A 19,341-nucleotide genomic window follows, 5' to 3' on the forward strand; every position below is an offset into this window, starting at 1 on the left:
AATTTTTGGGAATTTTAAGGAATTTTCAAGGTGAGTATATTTCAGTTGGAATTCCTAGGAATTCCGAGTCCGAATTACCGTGAAAATTCACACCTTAGATTCCTAGGAATTCCTAGGAATTTTTTCCTAGGAATTCTTAGGAAATTCCTAGGAATTCCTAGGAATTCTTAAAGTTATCTCACAAGGGTATCAGTATAAACTTGACTTGAAAACAGGTTAATTAATTCCACGTTATGCTATGCGGTGGGTAAATACGGTTGCTATTCTGTCGATGTATTGCCCTACAGGTGAACTCTTTTTCAAAATTCTTTAAATATTTGACTTGCTACAGAAATAAGCTTTAAAATTTGTGAATTAGACCTTATCGAAACGTTTCAGGAACAAGGGGTTAAATTGTTCGGGTAGGGTGAGAGAAGGCCTCAGCTTGAAATATATCCGTGTGTACAAAATGGTAGAAAGGGATTCTACTGACTGAAACCAACTGATATAATGGTAAAATTATGAAACAGAATAGCTCAATATCATTCAGTTAAAAATAATAATAAAAATAATAATAGAAAAAACTAGTGAACACAAAATCGTCAAATAAGGCTATTCAAATACCGCTGGGTAATCGATTAACACTGCAATCATCGTTCTGTCCACGGTCCCTGCTGATGATCCAAATGTTTAAGACAAGTGAAACAGTGGAGGTGACCACTAAGACTGCAACCAGGACTCGGAGAGAGTAAACCTCCTTGCGAATTCTTTCGATGCTGACAGAATTCTGCGTCAAATCATCTTTCAATAAGCTCTTGGAACTTTCAGGTGTTCCTTTGAAGCTTTCCTCTGGAATGGAGTGTAAATTGCGACGTGAATGCTTGTCGTTTTGTAACTCAAGTTGGAAGCTGTCTTCACTCTGAACGATTTCTTCATCAGGTTTCTCTGAGCTGAACGTTTCAATTGGCTGCACTTTGACTTTTTTACTTCGAAACGCCATTGGCTCTTGAAACATTGAGTGGAGACTTTTTACACAAGTCTTATCATGCGATGGATATGGCCCTGTAGTCCTGACTCTATTAATGAGACCACGTGGTTTAAATTGACACCCAGTCTGAAGATTCAATCGTGCTTTGTCATCACTGGTGTAACAATTCAATTAAAAGTAAACACATCTACGACTTTACTTAGTGAAGAATACTTGGGTCCCCCGGGACTGAGCAGGCGGCGTTGGACACGGTTCACGTGACAGTATTCGACCAATCATATGTCGTCTCAGCCGGAGCAATGGCGGGCACATTTTTCGTTGCGAATGGAGAGTAGGTTGTCGTTTCTCGACCGATTTCTGCATTCATCATGAGATTCAAACGAACCTTTTCTAGGTGCCGCTATTGTAATATCTAGACCAGTTATTTGCCAAGCCTCAAGCTTTGGTAAGCAATTTTTGCATCAGAACTGGTCAATGGAAATCATGCTATGTTGAAAACGTTTGTTTACCACACGCGCTTGACATGGGTATTCTTTTAGTCGTTTGCGGGGTAACAGGGATCAGTATTGTGAATTATTTTTTCGTGAAACTTTAGTTCGAGAGTTGAACTTTTAGGAAAGTTCGGCGGGCCCAGGCGGGCCCCGCCGTTTCAACGGTCAAAATCGGACTTGAAGTTGGGGCATTTTCCTTGATTTGTCAGATGTTCGCGGTATTTCGCGGGAGTGATTGTGTGATTTCTACCCTTGTTATTTTGTGGCTCGGCTTATTCCCTTTACATCTTAATGTTTTCTTGTTTTTTTTTGTTTTTTTTTTGTAGTAAGTATGCCATCCGTTTGTTTGGCCGATCTTCAAGATTTTTGGATCCTGCTTTGGATTCTAGTCTATTAAAGATATCATCTCATTTACAGTGAATTTTCACTATCATGATCGCTGCCTGTCTTGAACTGTTATCTCTAACAGAAATTTACTACTCTTGGATCGGATGTTATTGTTCAGTCGTCTATGGCTGATAATTTTAGAAAGCTGCATGGCAATCCCAAGTTTTAAGACCTACTGCAAGTGTTCAGTACAGTGCATCTGCTTGTATTTTCAAATGTTGTTGCAATTTAGTTATCTCAGTCAAAAAATCACACTATAGATGATCTAGGATACAGCTACATGCTAGATTATTCTGAATTCAGTTGGTCATAGTCATTACGAGTCAACATGAGGAAGTGCTGTGGAGACTGTTTTTAGCAGAATATTTAACAGCAAACGTAGGAAATGTTAATATCGGTACATGATCACTGTGTTGTTGACCACAGGACTTGCAGTAAATAATAAATTTTAAACTGATAGATATTTCAAATGACCTGCATAGCACTCTTCTGGGTAAGGAGCTCCCTTTAGTTTACACAAGTTACATTGAACCTTAAACTTTAGCAGAGTTGTGATATGAGGACATGCAATGAAGGCACAGGACCATGAGCAATTCAGTCATTGCTAATTGACCGTGCCTATCATTCACAGTCTTCCAGTTTATTAATTTATAAGTGAACTTAATGTTGGCTGTTGTTTCCAGAATATGGTTTTTGTGCTATTTTGCTGGTTTTTTTGGTGTGCTTGTCAGTGCTTTGCAAACATTCAGTTTAAAAAGCATACTTTGGAATTGAATTATTATTTGCAAGTAAATGTAGGTCTTTTTTTTTTTTTTCACATCTCCCATCTGCAATTTTAGTTGCAACCACTTTAAATAGCATGAAGTATATTATTTGTCCAAAGCATTCATTTCATGTAACTCAACCAAGCCATCTTTCCATTGAGCCTGATTTCCCTTTTACATGGCCTCACATGTACTGAGAACCCAGGAATGGACACTTGGAGCAGATACAAGTTACATCCAACACCTAAGCACTAGGCGAAGAGAAATCTCAAACTCTCATCATTTTGAACATTGATATTGCCAGTGGCAATGTCTGAGGCAAAGTCATTTGTAGACCCTTTTACTTTAAATACATTCAAGGAAGTTGAACAAGACCAAAGTCGTGTTATCCCATTGTTTACAAAATAGATCCACACAGTAGATATTTAATCTTGGATTTGTAAGTTGAACAAGGATTTGCCGGAAGTGTGACCTGGTACAGGGGACAAATACAATTATTTTTTAGCACTTACATTGAAGCAAAACATACCCTACTTCTCCCATTAAGCTTCTAGTTTTTTAATTCCATTTATTGCAAATTGTTTTTGTCATTTTGAAAGAGCCATAGCTCATTAGCAAGTTGTTTAAGATTCCTTTTGGTTAATAAGGAAATACAGTGGGCGAAACTCGATTAATCAAGCTTTGCACAAGTTTTCAAGGACAAAACATGGCTTTGATTTCGAATTATTCAACCCTTTTCTTCGTAGGTTTTACTTTTCAGCTCTCTTATGGTCGAACGAAAACATGATATCTGTCAACAACCATGTTGTTGGCCAGCGATACACTGATACACTTCACACACAAGTCGAGCTATCTGAGAAGGAAAGTGCCGAAGGTAGGTTCAATTCCGGCAAGTTAGGATCGAATTCGAAGAGATCAGAAACGGAAATAATTTATCTTTCAACCGTAGAGATTCGACGAACCGCGAAGCTTTGATTCCTACTAAAATCATCTGTTTAGCACTGAAAATGGTTGCTTTGTAAATCGAGCAGAAGTCAACTTTCAACTTTATATTGCTTCCATCACCTATTACAGTATATACTATAAATCGCCTAATATTACTATTTTGATGATACAAAACAAGTGATGAGCGAGTCTATAGAAAAGCCAAAAAAAAATGCTTGAAATTATATATTCCTAATTTGACATTTATCAACTAACTGATAATAATCATCAAACTTGAAACAACTCGAAATATCTTATTTTATAAAAGGGATATTTTGCCACTGCTGCTATCTTTGTCTATTATAGATCTTTTTATGTTATTCTTAAATATATTGAAAGATTTGATTTTTCGTGTTTTGATGTCTATACTATTCCATATTTTTGGACCTTGAAAGGCCAAGGAGTATTGGCCAAGTGTAGCTGATTTACGAGGGAGATGACAATCATCTGCATGTCGTGTACCATAACTATGTATTTGATAATTTGCTGAAAAGATGTCTGACAAATTTTTTGGAAGTTGATTATTGTAAAACTTATCATAAAAAATGATTAAATTATCTCCTGTACTTTTAACATTTTTATCTCCTTCAAGACATTTTCTGTACTCTCTCTATACTGTATTTTAGCTATAGCCCTGACTGCTCTTTTCTGAAGTATTACTATTCTAGATAGTCTAGTAGGATAATTGTTGGCCCATATGACATTACAGTAATGTATGTAAGGGTAAACAAGAGTGTAATATAAGGTTTTGGTCGTTTCTTTGGTTGAAAATTGCCGTACTTTAAACATAATTCCAATACTTTTTGATATTTTACTTGTTACCAAGCTAATATGAGGTTTCCATGTTAGGTTTTCATCTAACTGTGCCAAGAAACTTACATTTCCTAACTCTGTCAATGATGTTCTCGTCTATCATTAAATTTATAGTCTCATTCATGTTTTTCCTGTTTGAAAATATCATGTAAGTTGTTTTAGAAATATTTAAAGATAATTTATTTGCTTTGAACCATAGAGAAAGTTTAGTTAACTCACCATTTGCTTTTGTAAGTAACTGGTTTAGACTTTTATTTTTGTAAAATATGTTGGTGTCATCAGCAAATAATGTGAAGGAAAACAAATTTGAGGAAGCACTTATGTCATTGATGTATATCAAGAATAGGAGTGGCCCAAGTCATCTACAGCTATTACTTGGCGTGCGGAACATTTCATATGGATGTCATTCCAGATTTCTCTCAGCATCGGATGCGAACGAACCTCCAATAAATCATATTTCCACGTCACCATCAGCGCGTGGAGATGTTTGCCGTTCAGCGATCAGATGAAAATGAGCTCCAAGAAAAATTTCTCCCGACATGCTTTGCGAGTCGTGTCCAACACCGCCTGGGGACAGAGGTTGCTGTGGCTAAATGACCGGAAGCCGGTCAAGGTTTTAAAATCACTAAATGACCGGCAGTCTGATATTTTTCTCAAATTTTAAGGAATCGAAGGAACCCATCCAGTTCAAACTATCACATGTCGATTAAGAACTGCTAAGCGATCTAGAAGAGTTGTATAGATCGCAAGTCTAACGCTTGGTTTACGCTCGGCTCAGGGAGCGAGACCATGGTTTGTGACACTTAGGATTTATTTAGATTGACTGCCGGTCACGGTTTTCAAATCACTAAATGACCGGCAGTCTGACATTTTTCTCAAATTTAAGGAATCGAAGGAACCCATCTATTCTCATACTTATAATGTAGAAAAAATTTTTTGGGTCGCTTGAAACTTTTCAGTCGACATATTGTAAGATAGCTTGTACATGATCGGTTCCCGCGATTCATTAAACTCGGACTGCCGGTCATTTAGTAATTTGAAAACCGTGACCGGCAGTCGACCTAAAAGAAATTAAAGTGTCACAAACCATGGTCTAGTTCTCTGAGCCGAGCGTAAACCAAGCGTTTATTAGACTTGTGATCTATAAAGCTCTTCTGAATCGCTTGGGTTGGGATGGGTACCTTCGATTCCTTAAATTTGAGAAAAAATATCGGACTGCCTGTCATTTAGTGATTTGAAAACCGCGACCGGCAGTCGACCCAGAAAAATCGTGAGTGTCACAAACCATGAGCCGAGCGTAAACCAAGTGTTAGACTTGCGATCTATGCAGCTCTTCTGGATCGCTTGGCAGTTCTTAATCGACATATGGTAGTTTGAATTGGATGGGTTCCTTCGATTCCTTAAATTTGAGAAAAATATCAGACTGCCGGTCATTTAGTGATTTTAAAACCTTGACCGACTGCCGGTCATTTAGCCTCAATTGAAACAAACTTCAGCCTGCGACATGCAGTCTGCGTCTGTTTTGCCTTCTCAAGGGGACCAAGCCGGGCGTGGGTTACGCTTTATTTCACCCCTTAAAGATATTGTACCAAAAAAAGACACAAAACTAAGAGCTATAATTACTTTAAGGCGGCTCGATCGGATTTTAGTTCAACGTTGAGCACCACCATGGTCAATCCAACAGGAAATCGAACGTATCGTGAAAAAGGTGAGTCCCAAATCAGATGCCTTTTACCACGATCTGAGGTCCAATATGGGGAACATTTCCGGTCCGGGATCATTTGCGGTCCAATTTGGGGATCATTTGCGGCCCGGGATCATTTGCGGTCCTGGGATCATTTGCGGACCCGTACAGGGTATACCCAAGTATTAAGGTGATTCCCTAGTAGAAGAACCCGCCGTAGATTTCACATGAAACTTGGTATGCTGTTGTTACAGGACAAGGAGGTATTATAAACGTAGTAAAAAGAGGGGGTCGCCGTGCTTGTTTTCACGCCACAAAGCTGACAAATACGGTTATTTAGGCGACTTTCGGTAATATCCACGCGCATCAAATAAGCTTGATTATTTTCCAATGCAGCGTGGTATACCACACAGAGTTTGACTTTCTTTGATTATTTACTTATCTACGTACCAGAAAAAATGTCTTCAAATACCCTGCATTTTTTATCCTTTAAAGGAAACATAACTTGGACGTGCGCTATTGGGCCCGTTATGTCTTCCTCTTCAGTATTTATTTCATTTGCGAAAAAGGTAGCCATAGATTTCTGATAATTTTTCTCTCAGTTATTGAGGATACTGTTCTCATTGAAATTATGAAACAAAAAGTGGGGGTCACCGTGCTCGTTTAAGAGAAAAGGAGCATTTATTTCGCTATCGGGCTTAATTTCAGAGAAATCTCTTACGTTTTGTACGCGCGCGAAAATCGTGCGCAGTAGGAATGCGCACTGCAATACTAAGGAATCACCTTAAGGTGTCGCCCGACTCTACAAAACAAATGGGATTAGGTTACTATTATAAACACTGCCTGATCAACCGGTTCAATTCACGATTCAAACCGTTGTGAGGAAAACCTTATGCTCACAACAGGTTTAGCTCTAACAGTGCATTTTTCCTAATACCTGCTGTTTCAACGTGTTCCCCACGTGATAGGCACCTGGTTAAAACCGCTCCTTTTCCTACCAGCCAAAATCTCGAACTGCCACTAAAAAAAGTATTAAAAGCAGGTTTTGCAAGTTTCGAAATTTTACACAACCTAAAATGAACTTCATTTTAGCATAGAAAGTGATTGTATGACGTGTAATCATACCTCAACTAAAGAACCAATCAGACTATCGGGAATGCTTGCGATTTTTTGTAGGCAAATGCACTAGAATCGCCGATGGTCGACGCCCGTGCGTAGCAGTATACAATATACAGTATACAACACCGGTATTTTGAAAGCGGCTTCGCTGTTCTTGCACAGATACAAGTATTCTCCATCAAAACACATTTCATGTATTTGCTCCTGTTTCCCAACTGCGATATTGACCTTCGTTTCTTTGAACGATGGCTATTAGGTCGTTAGTCTTCTTAAATTTGTTGCCTTATTTATATAGCAAGCAAAACCCACGTATTTGTGACGCAAAAATAAAATTATTTTCTTAGCGTAAAAGGACACGAAAACGCCATTTATGTCCCGAAAAAAACCCGTCAAAGCTTTGCACAACTATATCCATATACCGTGTACTTCGTGTTGGTTTCGAACGATTTTTTTTTAATCGAACGGACAGAGTTCGGTTCTTTAAGCGTTTGTTCGTCCGGAGTACTAACATCTTTTATCTGAATTAGTTTTACCAGGTGTACACTTAAAAGCTTAAAAGGCGACTAGATTGCTGCATTAGTTTTACATCATAACTGAGCTACTGTAACATTTGCGATTTCTCTTGAATTTCTCTTGAAAAGTGATAATGTCATTTTTCGTTGCTCAGCATGATCCTGTTTTATCGTAGGAAAAGACAAGACAGTGGTTTTGAGATAGTATTGACGAAAAAGTGTATATAGACCTCTAGGCCCTCTAATTTTCTTCTGAACGTTGCTTACTGCAAAGCAGTAAGTATCGTAAGATGTTCATTTGGGACAAATAAATAAGGATTTAGCTTTGATAAAAATATTCCCCTCACGTTTTAAATTTTTGTCCGAAGCAAGAAAGGTGACTCTTCTTACAAATTTTCCTATTTATTCTCTTGTTTTTGAAGCTGTTCTTTGCTCTGAGTGTTTCTCAAATTGCGTGAAAATATTTATATCGACTTATTTCTAATATTCGCGCATGATGACAATTTAAAAGTGATGTTTAGAGAAATCCGAACTGAAACTAATATTGAAGAATACGGAGTATAGGAGCGGTCATCTAGCCATATTGGTGTCAGTGCTCGATCGTCTCGGAATTTATAGGAGAACCATATGGCAAGAATGGAGGGGCCTAAACACATAACATTAAGCGCTACTGAGTTCTTCATTACTAAGACATAAACATCCTTTTTCTTTTAGCATTATTGTTTTTTTAAGATACAAGCCAAAAAGTGCTGATGCCTATGAACACTGAAGTGTCTCAGCACCGACCTTCAATAAGCAACAAAATGTTTCCACTTGGAAATAAAGTCTACTTGCTGAATTGCACCACCCACGAAAATTGACAGATTTAACACGCAGATGACAGTTTGGCATAAAATTTGAAAGCATGATACGTGCAAAATTGGAAGTTTGCAGTAAAATAATACTGTAATTCGTAAGGTTAATTTTTCAAAAACTGACAAATCTTTTGCGGTTTCTATCGAGGTTTAGCAAAGACTTACTAGAGTTCTATCACGAATGCCATTCTCTGGTTGGCTACGCTACTCACAATCTATTCTGTGATAGATAGTGAATAACGAAGCAGTGTGCCCTTGTTAACAAAATGTCGGTCGCTTCTTGGCGTTTTCGAAGTGTCTGCATGCGAAGAGGATTTAGAGAAAGTTTTGAACGACTAGTAGATCAGCTTACACTAAAACAAGGAGATTATTCGCTCTCGATTTCTATGCGTGATAGTTGACACGGGCTGCGCTCTCGTGTACTATCGCCGGCTAGAAATCTGGAGCTCATAACTGATCTAATTGTTTAATAGAGACCCCTGTGGAAGTTTGGAAGAAAGCCTGATAGATGATGTTCGAGCACGAGCCGAAGGCGAGTGTTTCTTTAGCTTTTTCGAGTGTCCCCAAAGTTTCAAAAGTGGTTCTATAACTGAATAGAGACACAGAGAATATATCTTCCATTTCTTTAAATAATACTACTTGAAAAGGAAGGGAGAATCAATTGTTTATTTCGAAATCAAAATGTAACTTCAATTTACCTGCACTATTACGTCGGCACCTGGTGCTAGTTTTCTTTATATAGAGTTATAAAAGTCTGGCATTTAGCGAGTACTTTTTCAAGGGGTTTTCAAAAAAGAAACAAGATAAGGTTTCGAAAAGTTTCTGAGTTTCTTTGAACTACGACTGAAAGTTCATATAGGAACGCACCAATTTTTACATAAATTTACACGCGGTTGGTCGGTAGGTCGTTTTTACAAAAATAGAAGAGTTTTCAACGTTTTGACATGGAAAACAAACACAGACATTACAGTTCACGGATGTTTTGGCGCTGCTCCGTGTAAAACTAGGAGTGTAGGATATCCCCCGCAGTTAGGACAAACACACATATACAAAGTGCAACTGTTCCACGACTTTGGGAACAAAATGCAAAATGTTGGAATTGCTCACGTATGTTCGACTAACAAAAATCATACCATGCTAAAGAGCAGTAAACTTTTTTTCTTTGTAAATAAGCTTCCTTTATCTGGTGAAAATCACCTTGGAATAGATACTCACTTAAAATAATGTTGTAAACATACATTTACATTGTTAGGTAGCGTGACGAAGCAAAGTATAATTGCATAACCACACATGTTTTAGCATTGTTCTTCTTCCTGCGGCTCTCGTATTACCCTTTGACAACAAGAAAAACTGGAAATACTACGTTGTGTTAACTTTTTTCGAGGCTGGGTGCTCTCAATTGAGTAGAAAAGAGAAAAATTGACTCGTAGAAACTAAGATTACGGAATGGAAGCAACAAAACGATGGTCAGATTTTAAAACGTAAAACAAAAGTGTCTTGAAAGTCAAACAGTACCAGTGCTCTTTCCCCGCTCTAGGAAATAAGCTCATTAACTGGGATTATAATAATCAAGTTCAACACCTTAATAAACGTTGAACAAATCTATATGATTAAGAGTTTTTCGGGATCTCTCCTCTTTGATTACATTTCGAACGCCCTTACTATCTTTTGGTGAATCGGAGTCTCCGCCTAGCTTTGCTTTCACAGCGCCCATACTCGTGCTGTAGAAGATGATGGTCGTGAACGCGAAAGAAGCGAGCGACGTCAAGGTCAAGATCACCAGCCAGGCCACAAGGCATTTTATCTTTCGGGATTTCTTTCTTGGTTTGGATCTCTCGACGACATCGATATACATTGGTTCTAAATGCATGTCTCTCTGTCCTGGCTTTACTTGATCAGGATTGGCATACACGCTACCATTCATGGCCAAGGAGGCAATATTTAGAAATTCGTTTCCTCTTGCAGACCTAGCGATAGAGGAGTAGTAATTTTCCGGAGCTGGAGTAAGACTCTTCCGAGGACCGTAGTCATTTCTAGCTCTTTCTATATACATGTTTACACTTTTCAACGGAGCCGCGTTACCGGGTTGCTTGACTAAGTTTGTGATCTGGAGCACAAAGCGTGGAGGCGCTATCTATTATTGTTACCCTGCTGTGGAAATTTCCCGCCCTTAAGGTGGCTGAACACAGTTTTTGATACCTGCGTTTCATTTATTTGTAGAAAATCTAGTCATTAGATTTTCTTTATAATTTGCATGCAACAAGCTTGTAACGATTCTCACAAGTTAACACCATTTTGCTAATAATTTAACAGAGAGAGCTTTAATTATCCCTTGCTGAAGGTTCACTGGAATATCTAAAATTTCCTTTGTTAAAGCTCAATTATTTTCAATACTCCAGTTACTTATTTCCTAAAGTAGTTTCGTGCCAAATTTCGTGAAATTCTGATGAGCGGTTCTCGAGAAATAGGCGTATTTCCGAGAGTGCAATTTTTCATTCAATCGCAATTTATTGACTTACTACACATGCGCTGCATTTAACTGGGTTCTTTCGGTAACAAAGAAAAAGCTGAGAATTGCTGGGTTTTTTGCATCGTTACCTTTTCTAAAACATCTTTGTAATAAAAGACTAAAGCCATCAATACACTGCGTTCAATTATAGAGAAAAATAGCACAGATAGTGCGGGTGTTGAGTAAATAAAATAATCGCTCTATTGACGGCATGTTTGTTTTGTTTTTTTTTGCAATCCTTGTGCGCGCGCTGAATTACATCAGCAAAAGCGCGCGCGAAAACTGTGTTCGTCCACCTTACATTTTTAGATCATTCAACGTTGCTTGCGGTGAAAAGCCGAATGACAGGATGTTAAACACTCCTTGGCTGTCACGATTTACACACGTGCAGAATTCCGGATGTGTACCTTGTATCTCTCTTTGCTATTACGCACCTGAACGTCTTCATTGGCCGCACGTAGAGGAAGTAATTTGAAGTACGAAAATTACTTAGAAATTGTTTTAGCACGATTATTTTTGTCATAATTTGTGGGCCTTTGTAAGTAGGCTGGTGTTATTACACTGCAGTAAGTTAGTGACGAATTTTTCTACCCCATATCTTTCTACCCCATTCCGTTTTCGCCGCTAGGGCTTCTTTGACTGTTTTCAGTTTAAATATTGAACCGGAAGATTTATCAAGGTCCAATTTTTATTTGAATATGATTTTAGACCCCCAAAACGTAAGAGCTCTGACTAATCCTGGAACTCTTCACGGAAAACGAACAATTTATAAAGCAAGTCTTGAGTGCAAAAGTCAATAGAAGGAAGCTCTAAGTGGTTTTGAAGTCAAAGGTGTACCAGTTTAACGTTATTTGTGTGTTTTAATCGAGACGGTGTTGTTTTACGGTGTAGTAAGATAAAGAGGGATAAGTAAGATAAATTAAGGAGTGTTGCAAACAAAATGCGCTGAAGTTTACCTCTCTGAAAGTGAGAAATTATCTTTTGCGCGAAAATATCCTTCAGAAAGGAAATAAAATAATTTTGTTTAAGTTGGAATTTATCAGATATGTCAATCCCTGATCGTCTGGCATAACTTGTTTTGGTCAAGGTCAGATCAAGGATACGTAGTAGAGAATTTCGCCTGGGAAGACCTATATACTGGTTAAAGAAGTGGTCACCTAGTTTTTGGGAGTTGGAAAGGCATATTATTACAGCTTTATCGAAGAACTTTTCCATGGCTAATCGTTTTTGAACACCGTTTCAAATGTATTGTTTACGGATTATTTTCTTATGAAGCCACACAAAAATGGCTTTGTAATTATAGCTCCCCGTTGTAATAAAGTGTTGTTATCTATTTAGCTGCTGAGTCACGAACCCGGGCAACTCCTTGAAAATAGAACCGAGGGCACAACTCTTGACTGATGGCTCTCTCAAAACCTCAGCTTCTGTTTAATTCAAAATCACACGTTTTTCCATACCTAGGTCACTCTGCCTACTATCCGTTGAAGCTATATCAAATTGTTTCAGGCAGTTTGGGGGTAGACCCGTATAAGGTAACTGCCATATGCACAATGAAAGAAAATAAGATAGGCAACAGTTGATTAAAGTACTCGACAGATGTCAGCTCTTTTATTGTATAATCCTTGTAATGGGGATCCTTGCAATAAAACACGCAGGACTCAATTTATCCAACAACTTTTCAGCTGCCGGGAATTTCAATTGAGTTTATAGTACAAAATAAGGACGTTTGTTTTAAAAACAGGAAAACTCTCAAACATGTTTGCTTTTACTACTAACCACAAACTTTCTTCTCCTAACCCAAGTGATTTAGAATGACAGTCGAAGCCCTCAAAGATTGGTTATTTCTGTAAGCCTCGTATCAGATTACTGTAATATTTACCGGGTTCAAGCCTGAAAGACCTGAAAGCCCGGGCTTGGGGGCCGTTTTTCGAACGTCCCGGCAACCTTTTGGGCCCGTAAAGCCATTTTTAGTTCATCTGTATCTAAAAACGGAAAGATTTATACGTCTGAAACTTCTTGTATGAAGGGAACCTGTGTTCATATTAAGAATACGTGAATAAAACATCTTTGTTTTCATAACGTTCGAGATTTTGCGATGGCTTTCCGGGTGCGAAAGCTTTTCGAGACCTTCGAGAAACGGGCCCCTGAAACGATCAAAATCGGAGTTCTTTTAATTATGGAGATATACGATGTCTACGTTGTCCACAAACATCTTGAAATGCAACCAGTACATGTATTGCAAACTTGCCTGTAACCTGTTTTAATCCATTGATAGTGGTTTCGTTTTAGCAAATTAAACGCTGACTGCATCTGATTTACCACCAACCGATTCCAATCAGAGCTAATTAGCCAGTGTAAGAAAATCAGCCAATTATATCGAGGTCATGGGTCTAATTCGGAGAAAGAGCCGATTTCCGGCAATTAAAAAAATCTACACTGAATAGATTTTAATAATATTACCCAACTCATTTAGACTATCTGTTATCACCAATTGAAGTGTTGACAATCGTTAAAATAAAGTAGACTACAACGGACAACAGAAAAACATTTCCATGGATTTGTCGGGCTCAGACAAACAACAACAAAAAATGCACTATCATGCACTGCCTATTGGCTCAGGATACTATTGCTGTAAACTTTGTTTCATGGAAGCTATTTGAGGTAACGGATTTGGGTAAGTTATTCTTATGTCGTAGTAAAAATAATTTGCATCCAGTGGACATCAATTTGTCGTCTAGTCTGGAGATAACAGGCGAAGCAATACCGACTCCAGACACTCGAATTAAACTTGCTGACAGCTAGGTTTATCGCTGTAGACCCCATATCCATACGCTTGGTACACAGGAATTCAACACAACTTGAAGGGTGGTGAACAATACCAAGAAAATCGTGGGATTCGGAAATTTTAGTTCTGTCTGTCTCTTTCTCAGAATCAAAAATCTGCAAGTCCCAGTCTTGGATTTTCAAACGGTGTCTCGGTGTCTCGGCAAGTTTCAGATTTTTGCAGTTCATCACCCAAACATGGACAAGTGCATGGCCATGGTGCTTCTTAAGGTTTTGTTGGTCACATACTCCCAATGAAGAGGATAAGAATGGTGTTTCTAACAACATGTAAAGTAAAATTTCGAATTCCCTGGATTCATCCATGTTAGAGCAATTACACCTCATGCATATCTTATTAAGACTGGAATGATCCAGTTCTCGTGTTCGCTTAAGGGTTATCAATAAAAGGAAATTCCACTCTATTTAAACTTTGGCTTCGGATATCCTTCTACGTCAGAATCACGCGCTTGACTAGTTTGTTATAAAACATCTCAAGAAACCAAGTTTTGCAGGTAAATATAGACACAGCGCGAAAAATGCCATTTTTTTAGCCATAATTCCAGTCGTCAAAGAAATAAATGAAATCAATTTTAGTAGTTGATTTATACATAGTATATATTCAAATCGTCGAAATAAAACCATCCTTTGATCAGATAACATAGAGATCTTAGCTCTTAATACTATTTTGAAAGGAAGAGTTCATGTCTTACATGCCGGACCAACTTGTTGCTAAAATAATATGAAAGAAAAATACATTTGAGATAGCGAGGGGTGCGAATGGAAGGAACCGCTTCTCGAATCCGAGTGCTGATCATACACAGCTGAAAAGCCATTGTTTTTGTGTTGAAAACCCAACCACAGACTCTACCGACAATTCTCATTTTGTCTGCTACTGCGGATTGGCCCTCACCACAAAATGTTTGCCAACTCCCGCAACGTGTGAGGTCCCTTGAACTAAGTTAACATCCGTTATTTCGAACCTTTTGATTACGTATGACAACAGGCGACTAGAAATTACAACTTTATGATTATAAACATTCAACACACAAGTAACAACGTTGAGCTAATTATTGAAAAAAGGTTTAACCTTCCTCTTCTCGATGTTACTCAGCAAAAGCAACTGACTTTCTTGAAGTTCACTCCAGAATAACCTATGTTTATTTAACAACGGTACAAGTTAAAGAACCCTTATGGCGGATTTCAGTCCTCTTCACGAAAGGTCAGTCTTTGGAGAGGTTTGAACTTTACTGGAGTGAAAATTCTGATCGTGTAAACACTGTGGCAATTGTTATTAAATGTTAGCAAAATCAGAAGTAAGCAGAGCCACTGACTATCGACTGCCAACCGCCTCATCATTAGGCATGGTTCACAGGAAGAAGAGTAAAAGAGGTGGAATTTTTTTCAAAATAAAGTGAGTTTTCAATGCAGAATTTATTCTTTAAGCATATATACATTAAGACAATGCCGGATTGCCGTTTCTTTCCACATGATGGTGAACCTACATAACTATGAAGTGTTTGGCTCTTCGCATCCTTAGGAAAACTGAAACATGACCTTTAAAAGTGCTGTTGAAGAAGCCAGAGGACCTTAAGCATTGGGCTCTTCCGTTAGCACAGCTAGGAAAATAAACAGCTGCAAATCTTCTCATGTCAAACCGTCAGTTGTGAGGTCGTAAGGCAATTTTAGAGCTACTTCTCCTACAAAATATTAATTCAGACTCTTCGGGTGAACAGTTTGTTGAACACGTCTATGCGACTGAATTAAAATAGTAACCTCAAATAACCTCTTTTGCCTGTGGATTTTTTGATGTTTCCCTGTGCAGTGAGTCCCCTTGTGAGAAATCTTTAAGGGACTTGTCCCAGAGAATTCTCCCTCGGTATCTGCAAGCCTTAAGATATAATGGATGACGCAGATTAAAATTTAGCCTGTAATTTTAAAGTTTGCCAGTTGTAATCCATGTCAACCATAACAGTCCTTGTTCCTTTTGTTATATCAAACCTTTTTTCACTATTGCAATGTGAACTTTATTTTCAGGCTTCGCTTGATGCGAATATATGGATCACAAAAATAATACTCCATAGGGTGGTATGATCCATTCTGTGGAAACAGCTTCTCAAATAATAACCGTGGACACTGCGGTTAACCAGTATGTCAGCAGATTGGATCCAGTTATCTGAGATTTACTTGTATCACAGCGGTGGTTGCTGTTGTGTGGTTTGCTCTAAGACGAGGTATGTCAAAGGCAGTAGCAGATCTTGACGATGGCCGCTGCAAATAAAACTGAGAACACGTCATTAGGGTGCAATCTGCCTGTATAGATAAGTGCTTACTCGACTTACTCGTGAGCGATAATTAGTTTATTAAAGAAGTGGCCGGTAGTAGAATATGTAAGTTATCCCGGCCTTATCTAGGCATTAAAAAGTGCCCGAAAATGAATGTTTCACAAGGAAAGCAGTTTACGTCTCCAAGCCGACATTTCAGATCCCAGAGATTTGATTATTTATTTTTATCTCAAAACCACAGGTTTCATCTTAGGCAAAATGGGCATTGGCCCATCTTACTTACTTAATTAGAATACTGTAATAATAAAGTGTATTATCGTTTGTCTCACGATGTAGTCACTTGAGATATAGATCGCGACGTTTCGACTGCTTACTGCTAGTCTTCTTCAGGCGATAAGGTCGACTGATTGCACGGTATCATTTATATCACAAAGGTCGGCTGTGATTGGTGTATTTCGATCCTCCTATTGTTCCATTGTTCCGGCGAGTAGCTGTTCCCTCAGTGGTCCGCTGTTGTACCGTTCTCCTGTTGTTGTGTTTCTCGATCGTGGGTATCCATGCTTCAGGAATTTCAATTCCACTATCCCTGTTGATGTTGTTAGGGTGAAGTCTTATGTGAATAGCTTCCTTGACCCTACGTGTGTACCAGTGAGGATCTCGATCAATAAACTTGACCTCATTCCAGATAGGATAGTGGCCGGTCTCGTGGGTGTGTTCAGAAACGGCGGAGGTCTGGGTACGGGCGAGTCGTATATCCCTGTCGTGTTCTTTGATCCTCTCCTGCATAGATCTCCCTGTTTCCCCGATGTAGACTTTGCCGCACTCACAGGGAATCCTGTAGACAACACCATCTTGTTTAGCCGGGTTGACGGTGTCCTTTGGTCGCACTAAGTGTGACCGAAGTGTCGTGTCGGACTTAAAGACGGTGCTAATGCCTTGTTGTTCTAGGCAGCGGCGGAGAGACTCCGAAACTCCTTGGACATAAGGTAAAACGGCGGTGGATTTAAATTCCGCGACAGGCTCTCTTCTTGGGGTTGTTCGTGCCTATATCTCAAGTGACTACATCGTGAGACAAACGATAATACACTTTATTATTGCATCCACCACGATGAATAACAACAACCTTTTCCTCGGCATAGAATACTGTACTTTTTTAGTTCAGTCTCTGTCAACTTTGCTCCACATTCGGCTATAATTATATGCCTCCTCTGCTGCCCGGTGTTTTAATAATTATATATAACTTTGCAAAATAGCTTTGCAATTATTGTAGCTTTTTTTTTTATTTTTTTTTTTATAAATGTTACAAAGATAAAGCGCATTTATTTATGTATTTATTTAGCTAATAAATTACGAAGTCGTTTAATTGATTGAACTGAAACATGTCTAAGTGCAAATCTCGGAATTGCAGGTGTGGTGCCTCAAAGGCTTTAGGAATGTAAAGGCTCAACTTCTGTTTTACTTCGTATATATAATCTTATGTAACCGATTTCAAGGATACAAACTCAACAAAGAAAAATCAAAAAATGCTACAGAGGCGTTGGTAAGTGGCTTATTCTAATGATGGGGTTTAAAAAGAGAAAACATCACTCAGACGACTATCAAAAGAGAACATTTGAAGCTCTTTGAATGTTCAGTTGCATGATCTGTTAACACAGTATAGCTTAAGATTTTTAGACTTTGGGAGATTAGTTCTCTCTTTTGTATTGGACTCTAGTGACCCACACGACCTTAAAATTGGCTGCGGTTAGCTTTTAAATGAAATAGTCCTACGTTCTGCTCTAAGGAAACTTCTTGTTTACAGTTTACAGGCATATTTACAAGCAACTCCTGGATCTACATATCAAAGTTTGCAGATCGTTGACTTGTGTGCAGACATCAGCTTGTCTTCAACTGAATACCAGAATCAATACCAAAGGCGTATGCATCACTGGCGCTCTACACAATCGAGCCTTTCATAGAGATCCTTCCCCACTGCCAATTGCGCGCTTATTATAGCTCACACTTAATTTACAGAAAATTATACCAGCTGGTCTGGTGCTTATTGAGCCATTATGTGCCACATACTAGGCATTGTTACAACAGTGGGCCGGCAAACCTAGGAATTCCTTAGATATTTGTAAGTTAAGGGAGTTCATCTCTTGTAGAGGATTATCAAGTTATCATGTTTGCCTGAAGGCTAACGGAAATTCCAATAACATCTCGATGTCCTCCGACTTTGACTTTGGAATTTCTGTTACATCAGAAACTAGTTTAAAACCATAATTCTGCTTTCTAATGAATGAAGCTTCTTGTAGTCACATTTAAGAGCTAATTTTGCCACGCAGGCAATTTTTTGCCGGACCGTTCAATGTTTATACTTTTAAAGGTCTTTAAACCACATTCTTCTACTTGGAATTGACCTTTCGTATGACATTTTCAATCAGAAATTAAATGCAATCAAGACTGAAAGTTGGATTGTACATATCATATATTCAAATCCTTCGTCAGAATGACTAGTACTAGTTCATCTCGGTCCTCTTTCAGCAAGCAAACCGACTCGCCAGTAGTTGCAAATTGAACTTGTGTGGAGACCTGACGTTGGGTGGCCAAAGGGACCCGCAAGTTTCCTCGCAAGTACACGCAAGTCCCAAAAAATAACCATTTCAGGGCTAGGGGCTTAGGGTTCGCTTTCCGTCGCTTTCAGTTCCTCTTAGCCTAAAAAACTTAAGATATAATTCCTTTAAGAAGCGGTATAAGCATCACCTCTTAAATGCTTATAATAGAGTTAATAATAGTCACTTGTGTTTCTGTAAAGTATTTTCAGTTATGTATTCCTACATAATACATTTTTGTTCTCCGCATTTACCTTAACACGCTGGTAACCAGCTTAAAAGCCCTGGGCTACTACGGTTACCATGCACAATTTGTTTTATTCTTTGCATAATCATATGCAACGTATATTCTCTTGTCATATATATTTATATATACTTATGTTACTGCGAGGAGCGCGAACAAGGATGGAAACCGTTTCTCAAATCCGGAATTTCATCATATCATCTCAAGCTGACAAGCATTTTGCTTCGTTTTACTTGAATATAGTAATACAGACTCCGCTACTGTATGCTGAATCTATTATCTCAAGCCTCTTGTTAACTTCAGTAATGTGTGAGGTC

At 38.5% G+C, this 19,341-nt stretch overlaps 1 protein-coding gene across 1 annotated transcript in view; it reads left to right on the forward strand.

Annotated features, from left to right (window-relative positions):
• The window catches only part of LOC110043096 (uncharacterized), a 390,873-nt gene that overhangs the window by 169,513 nt on the left and 202,019 nt on the right, over positions 1 to 19,341 (forward strand). The window lies entirely within an intron of this gene.

Source organism: Orbicella faveolata, unplaced genomic scaffold (assembly GCF_042242905.1).
Source record: "Orbicella faveolata isolate gen_17 unplaced genomic scaffold, um_ofav_v1 contig_24, whole genome shotgun sequence".
In the NCBI taxonomy this organism is placed as follows: domain Eukaryota; kingdom Metazoa; phylum Cnidaria; class Anthozoa; order Scleractinia; family Merulinidae; genus Orbicella; species Orbicella faveolata.